This window comes from Schistocerca gregaria, chromosome X (genome assembly GCF_023897955.1).
Source record: "Schistocerca gregaria isolate iqSchGreg1 chromosome X, iqSchGreg1.2, whole genome shotgun sequence".
Classification (NCBI taxonomy): Eukaryota; Metazoa; Arthropoda; class Insecta; order Orthoptera; family Acrididae; genus Schistocerca; species Schistocerca gregaria.
The window spans coordinates 209,217,848-209,244,649 of NC_064931.1; the positions used below are offsets into that span (position 1 = coordinate 209,217,848).

A 26,802-nucleotide genomic window follows, 5' to 3' on the forward strand; every position below is an offset into this window, starting at 1 on the left:
TAGGACGAGTCTCGTTTCAAATTGTATCGAGCGGATGGACGTGTACAGGTATGGAGACAACCTCATGAATCCAGGACCCTGCATGTCAGCAGGAAACTGTTCAAGATGGTGGAGGCTCTGTAATGGTGTGGGGCGTGTGCAGTTGTAGTGATATGGGACCCCTGATACGTCTTGATACGACTCTGACAGCTGACACGTACGTAAGCATCCTGTCTGATCACCTGCATTCATTCATGTCCATTGTGAATTCTGACGAACTTGGACAATTCCAGCAGGACAATGCGACACTCCATACGTCCAGAATTGCTACAGAGTGGCTCCATCAACACTCTTCTGAGATTAAACACTTCCGCTGGCCACCAGACTCCCCAGAGATGAGCATTACTGAACGTATCTGGGATGCCTTGTAATGTGCTGTTGAAAAGACATCTCCACCCCTTCGTACTCTTACGGATTTGTGGACAGCCCTGCAGGATTCATGGTGTCAATTCCCTCCAGTACTACTTCAGACTTTAGTCGAGTCCTTGCAACGTCGTGTTGCGGCACTTCCGCGTGCTCGCGGGGGTCCTACACGATATTAGACAGGTGTACCAGTTTCTTTGGCTCTTCAGTGTTGACATTATAGCTGCTTGTGGCATCCAAGAGATCCACACCACAAATGCTAAAGGAAAAGAAATATGATTAGCAGAAAATTGCCGAAGCACTTAAAGCTCTAACTGTTATGTGAGAAAAACAATAAATCAATTACATGCTTTTTTCAAGCGGGAACGCTCGGTAAATACCTTGAACGTTAACAAATGCGAATATATATCTCTTATGCTGATTATAATTAAAAGTAGACGAAAGAGCTGATCATTCTCGTTGCATACGTTCGTGGTGGCTATAATTTCTTGGCTGATGTATAACTATGAGATTATTGATGAAAAATGAAAATCGCTTTTCCTGGATCAAGCTGTCTGTCCACTAACTAACTATACCGGCTGTCTCTCCGGTCGAACTTCAGGAGAATTTTCTCTGGTGTTTCAACAGATATTTGCAGTTTCATTTTTGCAGCGTGTAGCTGGAGTCAGCCCAAACAAATCCTGCCCCTCATGTCTTTCTTGAGAACGTCCAGCGCCGAGAGGAAGCGTCTTTTTGTTTCCTATTGCAAACAAAATGATGTTCTAAGTGAAATTTTACGTGCACGTTCGTTAGAGCGGTCCCAAATTGTCCTAGAGCGTTATTCCCATTATCAACATGTATTAACAGTAACAGTAAAAAACAAAGAATAAGCGGCGACTTCTGCATAGCGTTAGCAGTCAGCGCAGGCCAGGGCGGTCTGTCGCTGCTGAAGTACTCATTATTCTTTGTGTTTTACTGTCCTTGTTACTACACAGCCATAAAATGACTATCACACAAGACTAATTTGGAACCTCTCTGTCGAAAGGTCACGTAAAATTCCACTTATTTTTTTTTTTTTTTTTTTTTTGGTAAGTAAAACAAACCGACGCTTTCCATCTGCGCTGGGAATCGGATGGAAGAAGTGATCAGCAGTATTTGTTTACGGTGACTCCAGCTACACGTTCCAAAAACTGCAAATATCTGCCGGAAAACCAGAGAAAATGAGCCCGACGACTTGCAGGAGAGATATGGTGTGTAGCAGATTTTATGAAGTAGCCTACGTGACATTACATTAATCATATTTCATTGTCATCATCTTCCTCATAGATACTTTAATAAAATCCTTGAAATGCTTCGCATATATCAGTGCAGACATCAGGACCTATCTTAGATACAGCAGGTATTGAGATACTAAACAATATAAACATAATGTCTCCAGTTGCAAATAACCAGAGTTTTAATACTAGCGCTCCTTCGGGTAATATAGGTCTTCAGTAATTAGTTTTCTGCTGTCAAATTTTCATCTCAGTTGTATTGAGAAAATCTTGAACCGACTAATGTGCAAAGTTCTGTAATAATTCCAAGCAAAACTGGAGCTTCAATTCAGAGTCAAGTGCATCTCCATCACGCATTTCATGCTTCCGTTCAAATTTAGGCATCTAAATTCTTTTCCTGAGCTACTATGCTCGCTTCGTAAAAAAAAAAAAACAGTGTGCTCACCACCGTGATCTCTGGAAATCACTGGCTTGCTACGCAAAATAATAATCTTTGAATATCAAAGTTTTTCGTCAGGGCTGTGACCTTTGGTATGGTTATTATCACCAAAAGACAACGACTCAGCTTTCGTCGGGTTGACGCGCTATGGCCGGTGTCTCACGTTCTCTTCCGTTCCCTCCAGTGTAAAAGCTTGTTCATGGGTACAAGAGAATGCAAGCGTACACAGGCGAATTCTCTGTGAATGCTCTTCCGCTTGTGTCCGCTCTGTGTTCGGCCTGGAGGCTGCGGCAAATGCCTTGCTTGCAGAACAGACGGACAGCTCTCCCGTAGCAGCTCTTCCCGGGTCTCTAACCAAGTAGTGTGTTTCCACCTACTCTCTGCTCTCTCCAGCAGCCTCTAAAACAGATTTCTGAAGCTTGAAAAATGGTTCAAATGGCTCTGAGCACTATGCGACTTAACTTCTGAGCTCATCAGTCGCCTAGAACTTAGAACTAATTAAACCTAACTAACCTAAGGGCATCCATGCTTAAGGCAGGATTCGAACCTGCGACCGTAGCGCCTAGAACCGCACGGCCACTCCGGCCGGCCTGGAGCTTGAGTTTGTTAGTAAAAATCTTCCGCACTGTTATTTAGTAAACAAAATACCAAAGTCTCGTAATGATCTTGGGCGTCCAGCAAGATACGTCGTTTACGAAACACGATATTTCGCCTGTGTGCTTTGCCGTGATCTTCAGGTGATAACCTGCACAATGAGCGCCTTTGGTACATCACGCTTTCTTTATAATCTTATACCTCCCTAGCCATTCCTTCACAACCCTGCCTCACGCCGCGCCGGGAAAAGTGGTTGAGGGACGTTACCGCCGAACCCTCAGTGTTTCTGCTGCCTCCGTGGGTAGCGGACGTCGCTTTCGACTGACGTGATTTCAGTTGGCTGAGTGCTGGGTCCTGAAGGGAGTTCATGCCCAGCTTCCCCCTCCCTCCCTCCCCCCCCCCCCACCACTCGACCCCGGTGTGGCTTGCAGCTGGGTAGTGAGGGAAAGGGAGGGGAGGGGGGGAGAGGAGGGGAGCGATAAGCGTATCAATCAGATGCGATGTAGTAAACAAGCTCACTGTGCAGGTATCACATGAAGAACACGGCAAGGTATACTATCGAAATATCGTGTTTCTTAAACGACTGCATCTGGCTGGATGAAGTGTCATCACTTCTGTCTCTATACTGTTCATTTTTGGAACACAACCTACGACCAGCTTAGAGACAGAAGTGATGGCACTTTCTGCCGGACCCGAACATCATTTTGCAGGACAATGCTCAAGCACGTACAGTGCAAGCTGTTACTGATTTGTTTGACTGATGGGACTGCTAAGTGCTATACCACTTACTGCACTCCCCTGACTTAAGACCTCGTAAGTTCAACTCGATTTCTAAACTGAAGGAAACACTCCATGGCATTCGCTTCAGAACTGCTACAAATTCGTCGGTCAATAGACGGCGCCGCTCGAACTGTCAACACAACTGGCACTGCTAAAGAGTATCTTATGACTTCCACATCGCTGGTAACGGGGGTTATACACAATGCCGGTGACTACTCTGAAGGTCAGTAAAACTTTGAAACACGTATCTATTTGGTACGAGCTGTAAATAAATAGTTTCCACTATTAACGTTCCAACCCTCGTATGTTTATTTCTTCGAGAGCATTCCTTTCTTTCGTGAGCTACATCGATAACCAGTTTACTGCTGTGTTTTCCCCAGTTCCTCTTCTCTATGGCACAGAGTGCTTTTTAAATCAGAAATAATCAAAATATTTTCGTCGCTCTGAGCTAAAGGGTATTTGATGGCCTTCGTGATTGCCTCTGCTTCCGCTGTGTAAGAAAAGGCTAACGATGGAACCTTATACTGTCCCTAGTGACCAATTCTTAGACACAAGAAAACACATCCGACGTTACCCTCTGACGCGATTCTTGAACCATCAGTATGTATATGGAGAGCTTCGCTCTATTTTTCACAGAGATAGGTGATGACTGTCAAGTTGATGTTGCTCCTTGTGTGTACATTAAATTCCTGGCAGAACTCTGGAGCAGAAGACAGAGGCGGAACGGTCATTAATACATAGGAAACCTCCTTGATATTATGACACTTTCGGATAGATTTTTCAACATCTGAAAGCTTGTAAAAAAAAGTTCTAGAGATCGATATCATGTTCTGTTATCGAAAAAAGTGTGTAGCATTTCACATTTCTTAATGACTGTACCAGTCGCCAGACCGGCCGGAGTGGCCGTGCGGTTCTAGCCGTTACAGTCTGGCGTCGAGGGAACACTACGGTCGCAGGTTCGAATCCTGCCTTGGGTATGGATGTGTGTGATGTCCTTAGGTTAGTTAGGTTTAATTAGTTCAGAGTTCTAGGCGACTGACGACCTCAGAAGTTAAGTCGCACAGTGCTCAGAGCCATTTGAACCAGTCGCCAGATTCTTGAGTATTGTTCATCTATCTGGGATCCCTATCATCTAGGAGATGATCCAACGAAGAGCGGCGCGTTTCGTCACAGGATCGTATAGCTGGCGAGAGAGCGTAAACAAACTCCACTGGCAGACGTTACAAGAGAGGCGTTGTGCACCACGGAGAGATTTACTACTGAAATTTCGGGACAGCACTTTTCAGGAGGAGTCAAACAATATGTTACTTCCACCCACATACATATCACGTATTGACCACAAGAAGAAAATTCGAGAAATTAGAGCCACTACAGACGCTTACCAACAGTCATTCTTTCCACGCACTATTCGCGAGTGGAACAGGGTTGGAGGGATCAGATAGTGGTACCGAAAGTACCTTCCGTCACACATCATTAGGTGGCCTGTGGAGTATGATGTAGATGTAGATGTAGATTGTATAGGAGCCACAGCTTCGTGTTTCTTAGAGTATGCTTTGCGTTGTTGTTCTGTTGAAACCTAATTGTAGACATAATTTTTCGGCACTAGCCTCTGGATTTTGCTTTAAAATGTTGATATACGTTTTGTGATCCATCGAACCCTCTATAGAATGCAGTTTTCCAAAACCTGAAGTACCATCATGGAGCCACCACCACCGTGTTTCACTGAAAAAACTAGGTTCTGCGGCAGCATCTTCGAGTTTTTCTAATGTCACACAGTTCACCTGCCATCCGATCGGAATATGTTATACTTACTTTCATAAAGAAATATAACTGTATTCCAGAAATCTTCCTTCCTTCTTGAACCTATGTTCCTGGATACAGTCAAGGCGTTTCTTTCGATTCTGTTCACTGACTCAACATTTCTTGCGAGCTACTCGGCCATTTATCCGTACTCCTTGCAGGTATTTCTGAGTTGCCACATACTCCCACATACCTTCTTGCTCCGCGATTCTAGCTCCCCAGCTAAATAAGGAGCTTTCCTCCGCGTCGCGTCGAGATCTGGGTGTTGTGTTGTTCTTACTTTCCTATCATCATTATTGACATTAATATTGAGATGGCTGCACGGGCTCTGCCCGAAAGTCAATAGATTTTTTATAAAAACTTAGGAGCGCTGATTTCACGATTTTTCTTCATTTCCATCACGATAACCCTCATGCCTGCATCGGTCAATGAACGAGAGCGTCCGGTGCGTGGCTGTTTTCTCAATGTTTTGGTTACACAAAAGCGATCTGTTGTTGTCCGAACCGCCGATCTAGGTCTACCTACTACTTTAGCAATATCGTAAGAGGATTTGCAGTGATGATGCAACAGTAGAATAAGTTTTTTCAGTTACTGTCGTCTCATTACCCTTACGGCCCATGTTACAAAATGCGCTGTTCCGCCGCCGCTCAAAACAAAACAGGTGGCAGATTGTGGTTGCGAACGGTTGACGCTAGAGTATGCCGTGAGTCTGCATTAAAGTTATATGCCTGGCAGCGAATTTTAGACGTATTCGTATGGTGAACGAGTGGTTTCTCAAGTAGCTTTTGTATGAAATTTTCCATTTTTTAGCCTTATTATCGCTGTGAATGTCTTTTGTTCCTTGTTTTTCATCAAAAATGATTTGCAGATGTAGTTTCCACAAGATTGGCTCTTCAGATTTTACATTCGTTTCCGTTCACATGCCACAGACTTACTTTTGTAAAAGATATACATCTAGACGAATATTTTTGGACTCACTGCAATGTCCTGCTGAAAGAAATATTTTGCTTCGTTTGCAGAACTTGTCTCATTGACAGTCGGTAGCAGCATAACTGCTGGTGTACAATGCATGACTTCAGATACAAAGTATGTAAATATGTATTTTGCTTTAGATGTGCTCATGGTGATATCAGTATCCGCTTAAGGAGTACTTACGGACTCCATTCGTAATTTTTTATATCTGTGGTGGCGAATGCCGGACATTTGCCACGCCGGACATTTGCCGCAGTTGCCTCTTCGCCAGGTAGCTTGAGTACCGATCCCTCAGGTAAGGGACTCCCTTCCTCGTACTACCTCCGTCCGCTTCCACACCGCCGTCTCCACATCTTACTCGATACAACCAGTACGTAAGGGACCTTCTTCTTCGACATCTTGGCCAAATACAGAGCTTCTTTTCCGAAATCGAAATATTTATAACTTTTTGGATACAAAAGCAGTACCGTCGATTATGTCAGTATGTAACTAGTTCTGCCAGGTATAAATATAGATTCCTCTGTCTGTACGTTAGCTTCCTTTCACGCTTACTGATTGCGATAGAAACAGTCCATCGCCATGGGAGCAACAAAAAAGAAACGATGTAACGAGAATGCGAATGTACGCTAATCATTTCTTTTTGATCTCTGCATTTTTGCCTACTTTAATTACTACAACTGCATACCCAAAAGACAATAAGGAAAGAATAAATGGGTATGTGAATGTTCGAAAAGAAGAACGACATACTCCATATCAATTTACTCTCTAAAAACATTAGTTAATAAAGTGTAGCGGGACATTGTTCAAAACATAACTGAAAACACGCTCACTAAATATAGGTAAGAACATCTATGATTGACATGTCATCTAAAGTCGACTTACAATTTTAAAATGTTACAAATAAGGAAATGAAGTAATACAGAATGCTACGCTTATAACGTACGTAGTTGTTCTACATCGTTTAGCTCCGGTATTTACAGGGTCACAGAGAAAACATCTGGAGGGAAAAGCTGTAATTGTAATTATCTGCACTACAACAGAAACAAGAAGGACAACTTAAGGAAAAATAATGTAAGCTCACAATCGACTTTGAAGCAGATAGTTCCTGTGATTTAGTATGGACAGAGGTTATATTCGACAACCGGAGTAAATTAATAACTGGCTCCTTTTACCGACCCCTGGTCTCAGATGAAACAGTTACTGAACAGTTCAAAGAAAACTTGAGTCTCATCACAAATAGGTACCCTACTCATACAATTATAGCTGGCAGTGACTTCAATCTACCTTCCGCATGTTGACAAAAATACATTTTCATACCCTAATGTAAATAGGAAACAACTTCCGTAACTGTTCTAAATGCTTTTTTCAAGCTTATTCTTGACAATTAGTTGACGAGGCCATTCAAATTGTAAATGGTTACGAAAACACACTGGACCTCTTAGCCAGGAATAATCCTGAGCATCACGACGGATACAGGGATTAGTGAACACGCAGTCGTAGCGAGGCTCAATGCCGTAACAAAGAAATTCACCAAAACTAAACGTGAAATATATCTATTTATAAAAGTAGCTAAAAATTCGGTAGACGTCTTTCTAAGAGACAGTCTCCAATCCTTCCAAACTATGTAAGTGAAGACCATATGCGGCTTAATTTCAAAGAAATAGTATCAACAGCACTCGAGATATTCATACCAAATAAATTAATAAGAGACGGAACTGATCCCCCATGGTAGACAAAACACGACAGAAACCTGTTGCACGAGCACCGCAAAAGGCACGTATAATTTAGATGGACGCAAAAGCTCCAAGATTGGTGCAGTTTTACTGATGCTCGAAATTTGGCGCGGATTTCAATGAGAGATGCATTTAATAGTTTCCACAACGAAACTCTAGAAATGTGGCGGAAAATCCAAAGAGATACTGGTCACATGTTAAGTAAACCAGCGGAAAGGCTCAGTAAGCACCTTTACTGCGCGACAGCGACGGTAATGTTACTGTTGACAGTGCCCCTAGAGTGGAGTTAGTAAACGCATTTTCCGAAATTCCGTCACCCAAGAAGACGAAGTAAATATTCCAGAATTCGAAATGAGAACAGCTGCAAACATAATTTAGAAGTTGATATCCATGGTGTTGCAAAGCGACTGAAATTACACTGTCAGTGACAGGGGAAATGGTCAAATATCTTTTCAATAAGTCTCTAATGTATAAGAAAAATAGGTCTAATACATTTGTTTCTGATGTTCTTTAGTAACAATTAATTTTCAGTAGTAAGCTCCTTGCTTTTACTGACCTGTTTAAAGATAATCAACAATTTAGTAAGAAATTTTAATTTTTAAAGGACTATATCTAAATGTACTTAAGTAGATTTACATCTACCATAAATTTTTGCAGCTAAACTTAAATAAAAAACATTTGAGGTGCCAAAATTGTCAAGCATAGAATCAGATCAGTTTTGGGATTTCAACTTTAGGAGCAATTCAAAGGTTCAGTTCCCATTTTCTTTTACAAAAGTGTATACTATCAGTTTAACAAACCATGATATTTTAGATGATAGTTGCGATTCTGAAGCTTCAGAAAATAATTTTAGGACTCACAATTATTTAATAGTATTGCCATAATATTGGAAGATAGAAAAAAGTCATCTTAACGTGACAAAAATAGGGATACTTTTGTGAGGCTTGAAACACTTTTTAATTTTTCCATTAAAGGCTGATTTGCATCACACTTTGCACAGGATTTGGACCCTCTAAATGATAAATGAACATTTACCATTCTGGCGTGTGTAATATCAGCCTAAACACGCTGAACTAATGTACGCTCTATTTACAATTACAACTTAATATTAGTTCCGATAATGCTGCTTTAATGTTTTAATAATTTTATCTCACTAATCTGCGAGGACTCAGTGGTCTTCATAGCTTTTTAGTACATTATTTTTAACGTATTTTAGACCAGTTTCTGAATATTGGCAATGACTTTCAAGCAAGGTCTAATGTTGCCAGGCTCTTCATAATCCTGTCGTCCAGCTTCAACTATTTCTCCTTCCTCTTCTTACCTTCAAGATTCATTTCCAGTTTCACGTACATGCAGTTTGTAAACTCTGCTGCCATTGTCAAGCACTTCACCAAATAGTTGATTCTAGGGTGAGGGTTTCCAATAATACTATTCACTTTGTTGTGCCACCCTTCAACAGCCTTTTTCCGTAACAGTCCCACATTTCTACTGCGATATCCTCATTCTCTAGCTAGTTATCCAAAAAGTAGTCAAAAAATTGAGAGAACCTCCCGTTATCAGGAGTTTCTGCATGAATCTCAATCCACCCATTGCTTACTTCCTCGGGTTTTACAGCTGCCAGCGCTGCACACATGCTGACGTGAAGTCTTAAATCCTCGTTCTGGCGGTACTCCTCAGTTAGACCGAGAACTCGAGTTCTTCTCCATAAACTCTTCTTCATATGTAAATAGACTACATTTATTTCAATTGTGGGAAAAACTTGACGAATGGCCGATATCGCAGCTGCCTCAAAGTCCACCTTTACTTGTTTAGGACACCACTCAGAGACTGCCTGTTTTATCAAATGAAACAGACGAACACATGCATTTTTCTTCTTATTAGGGATCAGTGCAAATACAGTATAAAGAGTGTCTGTTTCTTTAATCAGGCCTCCTAAGTCTACTTGTATGGTGTAGATGAGTGCAGACTGCTTTCTGCATCTCTTAAATGTTCCGTCCATAAAAAAAATAGGAATATGTTTTTAAACTTTATTTTCCTTTGCTTCAATTAAAAATCATTATTCTCACCTCTAATCTATCGTCTTCCAGAAGAAAACTACTGCCATCTCCCATTTTCAATAGATCTTCATGAAGATCAATTCCATAAGAGTTCTTAGGCTCTTGTTGGTTCCCCCGCTCTTGACTCCATAGACGACGCATTGTTCTCTTCATACATTCTGAATTAGGCATCAGTGCAACAAAGTCATACACTTTATTACGTAGATTTCCTATTTCATCCGCGTATATCTCCGATAACTGTGTAGTTTCTTCTCGAGACCTCTTCGCCCATTCCACTTGCTTTCTCACTTTCAGAGCCGCATCGTCAGGTGGTCCACAGAGATGTTGTATTACGTTCAACACTTCTCCGTTCCTCGAAAGCGGCTTTCCCTTGCAATGATCCGCTTTTCGGCGTAAGCATAGCCATGTAACTACACCTTTGAAATGAGCAGGAGGCCTGCCCTTGTTCGTTGCAATAACTTCCATACTGATGGTGACGTTAGGAACTTCGAAAGCAAACTGGGCGGGCGGGTGAGGAGGTGGTGGAGGAGGGGGTGGGGGAGGGGGAGACAAGCGACCCAACCTTTCGGACCAGGTAAAATCGTGGTAAACGTCCGGCGTGGCAAATGTCTGGACACCGTGGTGGCATGTCTGAGCAAACAATGTCAACTTTGCTCAAAAGGCATCTCTATTGTTTACAACAACTGATTTTACGAATAGCATATAGTTTAAAAAATGGATAAATGGCTCTGAGTACTATGGGACCTAACATCTGAGGTCATCAGTCCCCTACAACTTAGAACTACTTGAATGTTACAACAACTGATTTTACGAATAGCATATAGTTTAAAAAATGGATAAATGGCTCTGAGTACTATGGGACCTAACATCTGAGGCCATCAGTCCCCTAGAACTTAGAACTACTTGAACCTAACTAACCTAAGGACATCACACACACTCATGGCCGAGGCAGGATTCGAACCTGCGACCGTAGCGGTCACGCGGTTCCAGACTGTAGCGCCTAGAACCGCGCTGCCACAACGGCCGGCCATATAGTTAAAGATTCGACTAACGTAGTGCCCCATTTCTCTAGCTGTACTGATTCTCAAAAGGTTCTTCTGCACGACAACGAATGACAGGGAATGTTTAAGTAAAGCATAAGTCAAATAAAGCAGGATCATTTTTCTGATCAGCCTGTCAATTTTAGTTTTGAGTTGATATAGCAGATATATCACAGTTTCTGATATTGATTATGGAAGGTTAACTACCAAATCTGGAACATCCGATGCAATGGGCTCATGTGGCATATAATCGAACAAATTTTCTTTTCGTTCTAGTGTGGTCTCATTGCCGCCATGTTGTATTTACGCAAAGAAGCAAGTACGACGATGTTTGTCCGGCACGTTCAGACAACTGCGGATCATCATCCAGGTTACGCAGAGATCCCTAGTAGTAACCCGACAAGCCAGTCACGATTGAAATACGGTAGGGCATTTATATGGAGCGTAAACCGACTGTAGAAGAAAAATCCTATTGCAAGAACCATATTTTCAGAATAGAAATTGGAGTGTTTCTACGGTCAACCAAGAAATCGGTTTACAGAGAGCCGGCTTTCGGAGCCCAAGTAAACGTAGAGTGTGCGGAATCCTCGGAGGCGTTGCTCTGCCAAACTCGTGGGAGAGAGGCGTGTGTCACGGCCCGTAATAAGACACGATTTGACTCGCAGAGGTTGCCGAGCAGCTTGTGGAACCAGTTGACCTCCAGCAGGTCTGAGGCAGTAGGCGATGACACCAAGGAGCTTATAATAAAGGAAGACGGCGTTACCCGCGCGGGGAACAGTGCAAGGCAGTCCACCACCTTGTTCAAACCGAAACAAGGTTTTCTCTCTTAAAACCATGTGTGAAACTTGCGCTCTCTACTTAGCCACTGACTTTACAGTGACACCTGAATATGTAGTTAGACACAACATACATTCGTGGGGGAATACTCATAATCAGACAGTTGAGAACTTAATTTTCTGATGCGATATTTCATGCGTTACGCATTGACTGCAACGTGGCAAAACAACTAGTCGTTTTAAGTCCAGCTGTAATAGCTAACAGTACAAACGGCACAAGATTCTTCCGATCATTTCATTACCAAAATGTGCGATTTACATAATTAAGCACTTTAATGATGCTTTTTAGTCAGCGTAACACAATACTGGGTGAAAATTATTTATTGAGCTCAAGTGCAGTTAAACATTACCACTAAAATCAAAAGCTAACATTATCAAGTGAAACGTGCCTTTGTCTCCCTGACACATTTTTCCTCTTCTGAGTATATTAAGCTCATTCTAAACATTATCAATTCCATTTAACACTTTTACGCAATCGGAATCACATACTTCAATCAAGATTTTAGCTTACCATTATAATCACTAGTGCACACATATTCAATTATGCTATCTGTAAAAAGGAATTTCAACGACAAATTGGTTATACACTTAAACGATCAGTTTTATGCAACAAAATAATACTCCAGTGCTGTGCAAAATTAAATCTTTATTCCACTTTCACAAATAAACCAAACTTGCAACTTATTAACCACTGCACTTTATTACCGATCTAGTTCACTGCCCCTCAAAGATAATTAGATTACTGCATTTTCATTCAATTTTGCTCGTGAGTAAATATTTTTCAGTATTCTCACTGGATGGGCCATACTAAACTGCAGTATCAAGTCATTATCAAAACACCTTTGATGCCTCATGTGGGCACTCAAGTTCAGAAATAGGGTCTTGTTAAAAACACTTACAAATAACTTCATTAACCATAGAGCCAAACGAAGTCTAAGGCCATGCCAGTTGCATTACTTGTGAAACCAAGTGCTCCACATCGCAAGTATCAGATATAACCCAGACTAGTCATATGCTCTTCTAGAATAAAAGTTAAACATTGATGCAAAAGACTTCAAGGCTGACCCATACTTTCTAACAAAGACAGAACGTGTTGGCAAACTGATGTGACAACTCTTTATTTATACTAGATACACTATTTATCACTGGAATACTCTGTATCTATGTAGTTCTTGACGTAAGTATGTAGGCCTCCACGTCTGGTGTCAAGAATATTAAAAATCTTCATGGGTGTTGTGTCTCATCATAGCATAAAATATAAAATACTTTAAAACATAATAACTATAAAACTGACTTTTCAGCTATATTACAGCGATCTGTCTCAGGGCAAGAATGGTTATATCAGATGAAAGGTACCCCTATATGCTGCAAACTATCAGTGTCAATAGATCATACACTCCTGGAAATGGAAAAAAGAACACCCACCATACTTGCTCCGGACACTGCGAGAGGGCTGGTCAAGCAATGATCACATGCACGGCACAGCGGACACACCAGGAACCGCGGTGTTGGCCGTCGAATGGCGCTAGCTGCGCAGCATTTGTGCACCGCCGCCGTCAGTGTCAGTCAGCCAGTTTGCCGAGGCATACGGAGCTCCATCGCAGTCTTTAACACTGGTAGCATGCCGCGACAGCGTGGACGTGAACCGTATGTGCAGTTGACGGACTTTGAGCGGAGGCGTATAGTGGGCATGCGGGAGGCCGGGTGGACGTACCGCCGAATTGCTCAACACGTGGGGCGTGAGGTCTCCACAGTATATCGATGTTGTCGCCAGTGGTCGGCGGAAGGTGCACGTGCCCGTCGACCTGGGACCGGACCGCAGCGACGCACGGATGCACGCCAAGACCGTAGGATCCTACGCAGTGCCGTAGGGGACCGAACCGCCACTTCCCAGCAAATTAGGGACACTGTTGCTCCTGGGGTATCGGAGAGGACCATTCGCAACCGTCTCCATGAAGCTGGGCTACGGTCCCGCACACCGTTAGGCCGTCTTCCGCTCACGCCCCAACATCGTGCAGCCCGCCTCCAGTGGTGTCGCGACAGGGTGAATGGAGGGACGAATGGAGACGTGTCGTCTTCAGCGATGAGAGTCGTTTCTGCCTTGGTGCCAATGATGGTCGTATGCGTGTTTGGCGCCGCGCAGGTGAGCGCCACAATCAGGACTGCATACGACCGAGGCACACAGGGCCAACAGCCGGCATCATGGTGTGGGGAGCGATCTCCTACACTGGCCGTACACCTCTGGTGATCGTCGAGGGGACACTGAATAGTGCATGGTACATCCAAACCGTCATCGAACCCATCATTCTACCATTCCTAGACCGGCAAGGGAACTTGCTGTTCCAACAGGACAATGCACGTCCGCATGTATCCCGTGCCACCCAACGTGCTCTAGAAGGTGTAAGTCAACTACCCTGGCCAGCAAGATCTCCGGATCTGTCCCCCATTGAGCATGTTTGGGACTGGATGAAGCGTCGTCTCACGCGGTCTGCACGTCCAGCACGAACGCTGGTCCAACTGAGGCGCCAGGTGGAAATGGCATGGCAAGCCGTTCTACAGGACTACATCCAGCATCTCTACGATCGTCTCCATGGGAGAATAGCAGCCTGCATTGCTGCGAAAGGTGGATATACACTGTACTAGTGCCGACATTGTGCATGCTCTGTTGCCTGTGTCTATGTGCCTGTGGTTCTGTCAGTGTGATCATGTGATGTATCTGACCCCAGGAATGTGTCAATAAAGTTTCCCCTTCCTGGGACAATGAATTCACGGTGTTCTTATTTCAATTTCCAGGAGTGTATTACTGAAACTTTATTGGCCCTAAAATGTAGTAGGCTAGTCATGACTAGGGGAGAGGGTAGCAAGGAGGCTATTCACGGATATCCAGCTTTTCGAAGATTGGTGCCTGTCTGAAAATCAGCATTTGAATTCTGGTGGGCATGTTTCTTTCCTGGTGGCCTCTCATTGGGAACAGCTTTAATAAACAGCAATATAGAAACTGTCAGTGTTCTTCCGCACACATCAGGAAGAAGACATGTCCACCAGAATCCAAACTCTGATTTTAAGACGGGCGCCAGTCATGGACAAGCCAGATAGACCACAAATAGCCTCCTTTCTTCCCTTTGCCTCTCGTAGTGACTACCTTATTAAATTCTAGGGCAATAATGTTCTAGAAATATGATGTACTGACACCAATAGTTTGCAATAAATAGGGGAACCTTTTCTCCAGTATCACCAGTCTTGCCCGAAGAGGGCCACTGCAATATGGCTAAAACATCAGTTTTATAGTTTATATGTTTTAAAGCATTGTATATAATAATGAGGTACAAAACCCATAAGAATTTCAATCATCTCTGTACTCCTCCTTCTGCAAAGCTTTTATCACGTGATTCAAATGACTATTTCACTGTTTGGGGCAACAGTTCTGCTGTTGAAGAAGCTTATTCCTAAGGGACTAAACTGCTTAGGTCATAGCTCCCAAGACTTACACACTACTGAAACTAACTTATGCTAAGAACAACACATATACTCATGCCCGAGGGAGGACTCGAGCCTCCGGCGGGAGAGGCCGCGCAGTTCGTGACATGACGCCTCAAACCAAGCGGCTACTATGGGCGGCGATATTTTTCCTGTTGTGCATGTTTACTTCACACGAAATGTACAGTTTTCTCTTGATATGAACAAAAGTGTCATGAGCTGGTGCATCTGGATTGAGTGGAATGTCTTTTGCCAACACTAGGAAACGAAAAGATGCATTAAGTTAACATTAAATATCACAGTTTTTAATGCACATAAAGTTTTATTACTTTCTGGAGTAACAGTTCCCACAATAAAGGAAACATAACAATTAACACAGAGCAAATAATTAATATGATGAAAATTTTAAATGAATAATTTGTTGCCTAGTCAAAACCATTGGATTATCTCAAACATTAAGATTTAAGTAAAATATATAAAGCATCCACATCTGCTAACAGCAAATTAAAACAAGTTTAACGTCAAAGTTTTACTTTCGTATTCATTGAACGCTTCACGCGTAGCCTTCCCTACGCTAATTTTAGCTTCGTTTAGTTTTTGTATGTCTGTAAAGCTTTGGCTGCGTTTAAATTTGCTGTGAATCCCTCTTTGTTATCGTAGTAGTCCCAGAACACTGTTGTCAAACCACGGTGGGTCTTTTCCGTCCCTCAGAATTCTGCTTCGTACATACTTGTCTAAAGCGTGTTGTGCGACACTCCTCAACTTTGACCATTGATGCTCAGCATAGAGCTGGACAGGAAATTTTCGTAATCTGAAATCTGTCTCTTGTCGCTCTTGCTAAACAGAAAGATCTTCCTGCTTTCTTTTTGTTCCTTTATACAGCCGTGTTCAGTGATGTTGCAACAGCCTCATGATCACAAATTAACTGTTCTACGCTGAGTCGAAAAGTTTGGGTCTGTTTGTGACCAACAGGTCTAAGATGTATTCTTCACTAGTAGGTTTTCTGATTAACTGCTCAAGATAATTTTTGATAAGACAATTAGAACAATTCCACTCGAATCTCTGTTCCTCCTAACCGTCCTAATCACTTGCCTGTCCCAGTCTACTGGTGGTAAATTAAAATCTTCACCTAAAACTACGAGGCTCGTCCACAAATTAAGTTCCGTTTCTATTTCTGTCCGCGGCAGCGCTACGATCGCAGTTCCGAGCTTGCGCGGTAATTACTCTGACTCAAGAAGAAGATACGTAGGCCATTTTCAGATCGCTGCTGCCGACGCGTGCTTTGTAGTGCTTCTTTATAATGTGAGCCGTAATTGAAAATGCTGCCGCTTGTGAAATCAGATCTGTGATTCGTTTTCTAAATGCAAAGAAAGTTAAACCATAGGAAATTCATAGCAAATCTGCGAGGTTTACGGACAAAATGCTATGAGCGAAACAAATGGCTCTGAGCACTATGGGACTGAACTGCTTAGGTCATCAGTCCCCTAGAACTTAGAACTACTTAAACCTAACTAACCTAAGGACATCACACACATCCATGCCCGAGGCAGGATTCGAACCTGCGACCGTAGCAGTCGCACGTTTCCGGACTGTGCGCCTAGAACCGCGAGACCACCGCGGCCGGCTGCTATGAGTGATTCAATGGTTAGAAGATGGGTTAGACTGTTCAATGAAGAACGTGATCAAGTGCACGATGAAGAACGAAGTGGACGCCCGTCTGTGGTTACTGATGAACTGGTTCACACAACTGAAGAGAAGATTAAGCACACCCGGAAGTTTATATTTAGTGCCCTGTGCTATGGAAGTTCCGCAGATCTCACGATCACTAGTTCATGAAATTGTTATTGAAAAACTGAAATTTCGAAAACTTTTCTCACGTTGGTTACCCAAAATTCTTACTGAACAACACAAAAACAACGGATGGGCAGTGCACTTCAGTTTTGGAGACGCTACAATGAAAAAAGCGATGGTTTTCTTTCTCGGATAGTCACCGGAGATGAAACTTGGGTGTCATACGACACCCCTGAACAAAACGGCAATCAATGGTATGGAGGCACACTTCATCCCCAGCGAAGGTTGAGCCTAAGCAAATCTTGACACCTCGAAAAGTCACGTGCACCGTTTCTTGGGACAGAAAAGGCATTTTGCTGATTGATTTCTTACCACAAGGCCAAACAATCAATGCACGTGGTTATTGCGAGACCATTAAGAAATTGCTCCGCGCGGCGGCATTTTCAATTACGGCTGACATTATAAAGAAGCACTACAAAGCACACGTCGGCAGCAGCGATCTGAAAATGGCGTACACGTCTTCTCCTCGAGTCAGAGTAACTGCCGCGCATGCTCGGAACTGCGATCGTAGCGCTGCCGCGGATGGAAATAGAAACGGAACTTACTTCGTAGACGGCCGTCGTATAACACACCAGAAAATTTCTGCGAAATATTCCCTAAGACTCCCCTCAACTATTCCGCCACCACTGTTGCTGAGGCAACAGATCTATAAAATCATCCAGTGACCATATTTGATCCACCTTCAACACTTAACTTCACCGAAATTATTTGGCATCAGAGAATATACTAACTTTAATAGATATTTTCGTATTTCTTATTGCTATAAATACACCTTCACCTCCGCGATAAACATTCGAGTCGGAGTTTATAATTTCGTTGCTATTAACCTCTGGTGTCAGCCAGGTTTCTGTCCCAAGTACTATGTGGCCGTTGTTGCCGTTTATAAGCGAGATTAGTTGCGGGACATTTCCATAGACACTCCTGCAGTTAACTAATTCTGTATTGACACACTTTTTGTGTGATCTGCTACGACGAATGCTTCTCTGTGTGGATGTAGAAGTCATCTTATCGGACCTGTGGAGGAAATTCTCTTACCTGAAAACCCGCATGTGCTCGCCATACGTACTCCGCTACGTGTTAGCAGCCGCTTCGTACGTGTAGAGCACGATGTGTTTGAGGCTTTTCCGCCTACAATCAGGAAAGTCAGTGTTTTGTTATTTTTTTCCTTAGAGATGGATCTTCCACTTTCTTTCTTGCCTTACGCAACATCCAGTAGTTTTCCAGTTCTACCTATGGACTCGAGAGCCGTGAAGTATTTGTTGTTGACAGGAGATACAGCGAGCCTTGTGAGCCTATCAGTAGGAGCCACAACCTGAATCGAATGTTCTCTACAGCATGTCAGTTCGCAATCGTAATCATATGGACCCTCAAGTGAGCAGCTGAAAAGTGTCCTGCGTCAAACACAGCTTGTAGTTTCTAGAATTGCTTCCCATTTCTAATCTGTTTTCATGCTACTTTTTCTCCGAAAGAGCGTCTAAGAAACTTAAAATCTGATATCCATAAAAATATCAATACTTTTACTAAAATATTTTTCGGGGGGGTCCAAAAATGGCTCTGAGCACTATGGGACTCAACTTCTGAGGTCAATAGTCCCCTGGAACTTAGAACTACTTAAACCTAACTAACCTAAGGACATCACACACATCCATGCCCGAGGCAGGACTCAAACCTGCGACCGTAGCGGTCTCGAGGTTCCAGACTGCAACGCCTAGAACCGCTCGGCCACTTCGGCCAGCTTTTCGTGGGAAGGGGGAGGGGGGGGGGCTGTTTCTGTAGTTTCATTAAGCGTGACCTTGTGGCTAAATGAATAAATGTCAGAGTACATATCTAAACGCTACTGCTGTTCTGTAAGTCAGCAAAAAGACGCCCCACAGTGCTCTATTCTTAAACATCTGAGAGTGGCTTTTTTCAAACGTTGTCAGTACATGAAATGCAGAGCTACTAAAAATGATTCATTCGCTTTCAAAGTTTTATATTTTCCAAAATATTGCATGTACAGATATGATTGATACGTGAATAGAACCGGAACCTTGCATTTTGCCCACCAGTTGGCGTTACGAGTGCGGTGCCTTGACAAGATGGCGATAAAACGAGATGATAAAGATTTCGCCTCCAAGCTGGTATTCAGCGACGAAGCAACCTTCTATTTATGTGGGAAGGTTAATCGCAACAACGTGATAGTGTGGGCCAATGAAAATAATCATGATATTGTGGCGAATAAGCGAGATTTGCCAAAGGTTAACGTTTTCTGTGCAGTTTCACAGACCAAGCTGTGTAGGCCGTTTTTCTTCTGTGAGAAGTGTGTGACGGGTATCTCTTATCTTGATATGTTGCAGCTGTGGTCGTTTCCACAGCTGACTGCAGATTCCGTGAATTTCATCTTCTAACAAGGAGGGACACCCCCATCATTGGTGTATCGATGTTCGTCGATACCTAACGACGAACTTCCACGTCGCTGGATTAGGAGTAGCGGCGAAGATGATGTTCTGTTGCCACCAGGTCACCTGACCTAACACGTTGTGACTTTTTCCTTTGGGGGTACATGAAGGATCGTGTTTGCGTACCCCACTGCCCACAACACTGGTACAACTCGGAGAACGAATCAGCGCTGCTGTGATAATCATTTACTAGATGTTGATGCAAAAGGTATGGAACGACCTTGAATGCCTCTTGGACATGTGTCGTGTAGAAAATTTGTAGAGTGCAAAATGCAAACACGATGAGTTTTCGGTTCTATTCGTGCATTGGTCATATTTGTACGTTAATACATTGGATAACATAGAGCTTGAAAAACGAATGAATCTACATCTACATATACATGGATACTCTGCAAATCACATTTAAGTGCCTGGCAGAGGGTTGATCGAACCACCTTCACAATTCTCTATTATTACAATCTCGTATAGCGCACGGGAAGAACGAACACCTGATCTTTCCGTACGAGCTCTGATTTCCCTTATTTTATCGTATTGATCGTTTCTCCCTATGTAGGTCGGTGACAACAAAATATTTTCGCATTCGGAGGAGAAAGTTGGTGATTGGAATTTCGAGAGAAGATTCTGTCGAAACGAAAAACGTCTTTCTTTTAATGATGTCCAGTTCAAATCCTGTATCATTTCTGTGACACTCTCTCCCATATTTCGCGATAATACGAAACGTACTGCCCTTCTTTGGACTTTTTTGATGTACTCCGTCAGTCCTATCTGGTAAGGATCCCACACCGCGCAGCAGTATTCTAAAAGAGGACGGACAAGCGTAGTGTAGGCAGTCTCCTTAGTAGATCTGTTGCATTTTCTAAGTATCCTGCTAATAAAACGCAGTCTTTGGTTAACCTTCCCCACAACGTTTACTGTGTGTTCCTTCCAATTTAAGTTTTTCGTAATTGTAATACCTAGGTATTTAGTTGAATTTACGGCTTTTGAGAAAATGGTTCAAATGGCTCTGAGCACTATGGGACTCAACATCTTAGGTCATAAGTCCCCTAGAACTTATAACTACTTAAACCTAACTAACCTAAGGAGATCACACACACCCATGCCCAAGGCAGGATTCGAACCTGCGACCGTAGCAGTCCTGCGGTTCCGGACTGCAGCGCCAGAACCGCACGGCCACCGCGACCGGCACTGCTTTTGAATTAGACTGATTTATCGTGTAACCGAAGTGTAACGAATTCCTTTTAGCACTCATGTGAATGACCTTACACTTTTCGTTATTAAGGGTCAACTGCCTATTTTTGCACCATTCAGATATCTTTTCTAAATCGTTTTGCATTTTGTTTTGATCTTCTGATGACTGTATTAGTCGACAAACGACAGCGTCATCTGCAAACAACGTAAGATAGCTGATTGTCTCCCAAATCGTATATATAAATGAGGAACAGCAAAGGGCCTATAGCACTACCTTGGGGAACGCCAGAAATCGCTTTCGTTTTACTCGATGACTGTGCGTCAGTTACTACGAACTGTGACCTCTCTGACAGGAAATCACAAATCGAGTCACATAACTGAGTCGATATTCAATAAGCACGTAATTTCACTACAATTCGCTTGTGTGGTACAGTGTCAAAAGCCTTGCGGAAATCCAGAAATACGGAATCATTTATATTAGTCCCCGTATGTTTCATAACTTACGTAGTGACTTCAGAAATTAAGTTATGCGAGTCGTCCCACGCTAAGATCATTGCGCAACAAGAGTGGCGCATTGTCATAAGAGAGTATATGTTCTGTGTTTCCTGTAGACACGGTTCTGGAGCGGAACGAGCATCACGTGCAGCACAGTGCGCCACTGAAATGGCGAGGCAACTGGAAACGTACTCCAAAGTTGAAGTACGAGCGACAGCACGATTCTTCCTGTAGAACGCTGGAGGCGCACAGAGATCCACCTTGAAATTCTGGCAGTATATGCACCAAATGCAATGTCAATTCCAAATATAGTGAAATGTTGCCAACAATTTGACCTAGTCTGCACAGATGTGGATTATACTGATTCGGAAGTCCAGATCTTACAACATGCGACTTCTACCAAGCTGAAACACTTTGGGAGAAAAGATACTTACCAACGATGAGGATGTCCACACAACGGTTGTTTAATGGCTCCATGATGACCGAGCGGATTTCTGTCTTCGAGCAATTGAACGAGTGTTAGTACGTCCCGACGGTTGTGTGCAGAGACTTGATATGGAGCCCGCATCTCGTGGTCGTGTGGTAGCGTTCTCGCTTCCCACGCCCGGGTTCCCGGGTTCGATTCCCGGCGGGGTTAGGGATTTTCTCTGCCTCGTGATGGCTGGGTGCTGTGTGATGTCCTTAGGTTAGTTAGGTTTAAGTAGTTCTAAGTTCTAGGGGACTGCTGACCATCGATGTTAAGTCCCATAGTGCGCAGAGCCATTTGAACCATTTTTGGACTTGAATCTTAAGTAAACCGAGGATTAATAAGGATCGGACGATAAAGACATCCTATAATGAATAAATAGAAAGTATTTTTTTAAAATTAGTTAAAACACATCTACAAACGTTGAGCATCAGGAAAGTATAGCAAATTTGGTAAAAACAAATATTATAATAAAAAAGAATGACACAATAAAAGCATTTATTCATAATTCATTGAAGCAATAAAAAATAACCGCAAGGAACTGCTTAAAAATATGCGCCCAAACCGGTTTCTAGTATGGTATTCTAACATTCTCGGTGGTGTCTGATTGTTCTATATCATGTCTCCCTACCACTTTTGCGCAACGACGCTCTGAGCGTGTTTTTAGAGAATTGACTAGTTTGAACCTGGGACCTGTTGCTGGTAAGGAGACGCCAGACCACACATGACATGTGGAATTCAGAAGAGTTCAGTGAGACTAGCGATGATATAACCAAATACTTAATGATCTCAGCGTCAGCTCCACTGCACTCCCTGTAAAAGAATCTTGATAGTGGAAGGGTTTCAAGGCTTTCTTATTTTTAGTTAGCTGGTAAAATAACGTCGAAAAAACAGTTAAGTTTACCAATGGAAATTTTATTCTACTCACAAAACATTGTTTATAAATTGCACTATTGATAAAAGGAAGTGTTTTAATACAGGGTGGTAAAAACCAACTGCGTTCAACAAAAATGTGAACGAATGTTCCCTGAATGGGTTTCCAAGTTCTACAATGGATCTACGGATGACCTATGCCATATCACATCTATAATCTAGGTTTAAATTAAGTTTCACAAAAGAGAAAATTATCAAAATGGTCTACAGTGACCCTCAATTATCTTTAATTATTTATTTAACTTGTCGTAAATTACAGTGGCTGATGTGGCTTCTCAATAATTATATAATAGAGAAATCATCGCGTTTCAGATTTTTGCTTCAAGTGGCAAATGTGAACACCATGAGCTTTAATTTACGATCGACACTAGTATTAGGCAAAAAGGGGGTGTAACAGATGAGACTTCTGCAGTTCTAAGTGAAGCTTTATCCGCTGTTATGCGGCATCGGGTGCGTTTATTACCTTGTCGTTGCTTAGGCAGCTTCAGGGGGGCACCGGCCGGCGCAGCAGCCATCCAGCTCGCCGTCTCGGAACTAACTTCTCCTTACTAGCATTTACCGAAGTTGGTTTCAAAAAAACTATCTGGCGGTGTTTTCATCTGACTAATCATGGTCTCAGTGTTAACCTTAAGCTCCGCCTACAAAAATTCTGTCTATCCAATGAGAAACGTTACACTTTTCGTGGTGGGGCAATGTTTTTAAAGTTTTCAAAGTAACAGAGACGCGAAAAAGTCTCACGCTAAAACTTGCACCTGGTGTGGTCCTTTTAGCGTTATCGTAAGATCTATACTGTTCTTCTGGAGGGCTCTGTCTTTTAACATGGGCTGTGGGGTAGTCCTAACGTAACAGAGAAGCGAAAAAGTCTCACGCTAAAACTTGCGGGTGGTGTAGCCCATTTTGTGTTATCGTAAGATCTATACTGTTTTTCTGGAGGGCTCTAGCTTTTAACATGGACTGGGGGGTGGTCCTTGACATAACAGAGACACGAAAAAGTCTCACGCTAAAACTTGCAGGTGGCGTTGTCCTAGTGGTTAACTGGCGACGTGGGTGTCCAGTCCGTCCCTTATCGTAGGGCCTTCTAGCTTAACACGGTTCTGCTCTCGGTTTCTGTTCTTGTTTCTCCCCTCGGAACTGCGTCGGTCGCACGGTGAGAAGGTATGACATGCATTTAGGCATTCTTGTGTTAGTCTGTGGAGTTCCATTTGCTCACTCGTTACTCGTATTACTTTGGTTAATGTAATGTCACGATCTATTCGGAGCTATGTGACATACTACTGGATTTGCTTATCATGTCAGGGTTTTCATGGAAGTTGTTGGATTTGCCTGACACCTTACACTATCTATTACAACATTAATTCAAAATAGAATATTAAACAGCTAAATTTACATTATTTAAAAGAAGCTACACAGTCAAATAATTTGCTTCAATTTATTGCATCACGGGTCTTTTATCCTAATACATGTGATTTCAGTTCATAGTCTCGAGCTGCAATGTAGTAAAGTGTTTAACTGTCACGTGCTAACTTTTTAACACGCTTACATTAAGCGAATGATATAACGCTGTATTAGCTTTTAATTACTCGTGTGCTAGGCTTTAATCAGCATTTAAATGGGCTATAGAGACGCGTTCTACATACGAGGTCAGCTGGTGAACATGCGCAGGGACCCCTTGCACGCTTCCGCGTTGTCGGTCTCCACTCCCCGAAATCGGAACCTGAGTGCACTCACTTACCTCGTATACCGCGAACTGGCGTCCAGCTGCCAGCTTCGTCCCAAGGGCACTGAAAGTTCAGCCAGTTTCCACTTGTCCGCCCCCGGTAGCTGGGTGGTCGCCGGCACGGTAGCTCAGCGTGTTCGGTCAGAGGGTTAGCTATCCTCTGTAGTAATAAAAACTGAGTGACCGGATCAAGGAAGAACCTGAGCAGGTGTCATCGGACGTCTGCCCCGAACAAACTCAACGATCAATATAGAACAAAATGAGATAAAAAAAATGTGGTCAGCGTGATAGAATGTCAATCCTAAGGGCCCGGGTTCGATTCCCGGCTGGGTCGGAGATTTTTCTCCGCTCACGGACTGGGTGTTGGCTGTCCTAATCATCGTCATTTCATTCCCATCGACGCGCAAGTCACCGAAGTAGCGTGAAATCGAAAGGCTTGCACCCGGCGAACGGTCTACCCGACGGGAGGCCCTAGTCACACGACATTTACCTTTTGGTTTCCACTATTCCATCGACCGATGACGCCACCATCAGCTCTTAATAAAACAGAATAATTTATTTGTCTTTTAATTACCCTCCTCCACATGTAATTTTATTTTTATACTCGATCGGCCTTTTAGAGTGCGAACCAGTGTGTGACCGTTTTTTCACAAGTTCATGGTAAACATTTTGTATGGTTTTGTAAGCTTCAATGAATGATAGCACTCCTACTTTGTATGTGAGGCGTACCGATAGACGATCAATTTCGTGGCAGGCTGCACACGTTCCGACCCACCGCACTCGGTGATTACAGCGGCGCCCTGTTGTTTCGATTTATCTTACGTTCATTGTTTATGTTCTACGAGATCGCGCTCGGTTTTACACAGAACCAAAACAGGTGGCTTGCCTTCGCTGTTTTAGAGGTAACTTGGCCAAAAAGGGCTGAGAGAAAGCTGTGAACAAAGAAGTGGCTAATGCAAGGAAAGAAATGTACCCACGCTCTGTTACGTAAGCAGCTGGGAGCCGATGATTTATGTAATTACCTAAGAGTGGATGAAACATGCATGGCAGCGCTGCTGAACATCATCAAACCATTCTAAACGATAAAGATTACAGTCACGAGGGAGGCTGTAAGCTGCAAGGAGAGGCTGTTAGCTGCATTACGATTTCTAGTCTGCGGCAGAAGTTAAGAGCACCTCAAATTCAGTACTGTTGTATCCCCGCTATTGTCAACTAAAATGATTCCTGAAACCTGCAGCGTGCTTTATAGTTGACAGAGGAAATACATAATGATAAAGAAAAATAAACGAATCAACAGATGTCCACGTAGACGTTATTAGTTTATATGTTCAAATGTGTTTGAAATCTTATGGGACTTAACTGCTAAGGTCAACAGTCCCTAAGCTTACACACTACTTAATCTAAATTATGCTAAGGACAAACACACACGCCCATGCCCGAGGGAGGACTCGAAGATCCGTCTGGACCAGCCGCACAGTCCATGACTGCAGCGCCTGAGACCGCTCGGCTAATCCAGCGCGGCATTAGTTTATAAATGTAGCGCAAAAGATGACCTGTAAGTTTAAGAAACCCATTTCAAATTTGAATAAGAAACATTACACATGGCGATGGTGCACATCATCTAATAAATACGACAAAAGATACCCAAGAAATCAAACATTTAGCGGTCGTTAGAGCCGTAAAATAAATCCCACATTTTGCTCTTCACATCAGAGGACTTGGATATAGACTGGACTCTTTTCTTTTAAACACTTATACCTATGATGCAAGATTGTTCATCGAATTAACTTCGATTAAATGTCGATATTTTGGTTTTTAGACTTCATTTCCGGTAAGTATCGAAAACGAAACCTAAAAAGAGAAACACAGGAGGACGACGAACTTACATTCTCTCTATATGCCACACTAAATCATTATGGATTCATTAAAAAATGAAAAATGTGCTTCATTTATTGCATCTATATTGCTATTCTCCTGCAATCTTTAAGTATCTCCAGAAACGCTGTCCTTAAAGTTTCGTCCGCCTCGCACGTCGTATTATGTATACTAGAATAGCATTTAATCTTGCTCGTAGTGACAGAAGACGAACTTCTGTCGGGTGGTTTGCACGACAGCGCTACACACGGCACAATATGTTGGATGGAGGGGGGGGGGGGGGGAAGGGGTTCGATTGTCGGCTGTCGGATGGTCCTACCCGCCCGATATCCCATGGAAAGTTCGTCGGTCGGAACACCTATTCATGTCTAGTTTGTCGGTCCGTCGGTCGGTCGGTCGGTTGGTGCGTGTTAGAGATGGGTCATTCACGAACGAACGGTCCAAAGGAACGGTTCA

General features: G+C 43.0%; 1 protein-coding gene across 4 annotated transcripts in view; it reads left to right on the forward strand.

Annotated features, from left to right (window-relative positions):
- LOC126298804 (1-phosphatidylinositol 4,5-bisphosphate phosphodiesterase eta-2-like) overlaps positions 1-26,802 on the forward strand; it is a 428,484-nt gene that overhangs the window by 129,669 nt on the left and 272,013 nt on the right. The gene's annotated exons all lie outside the window — the stretch shown is intronic.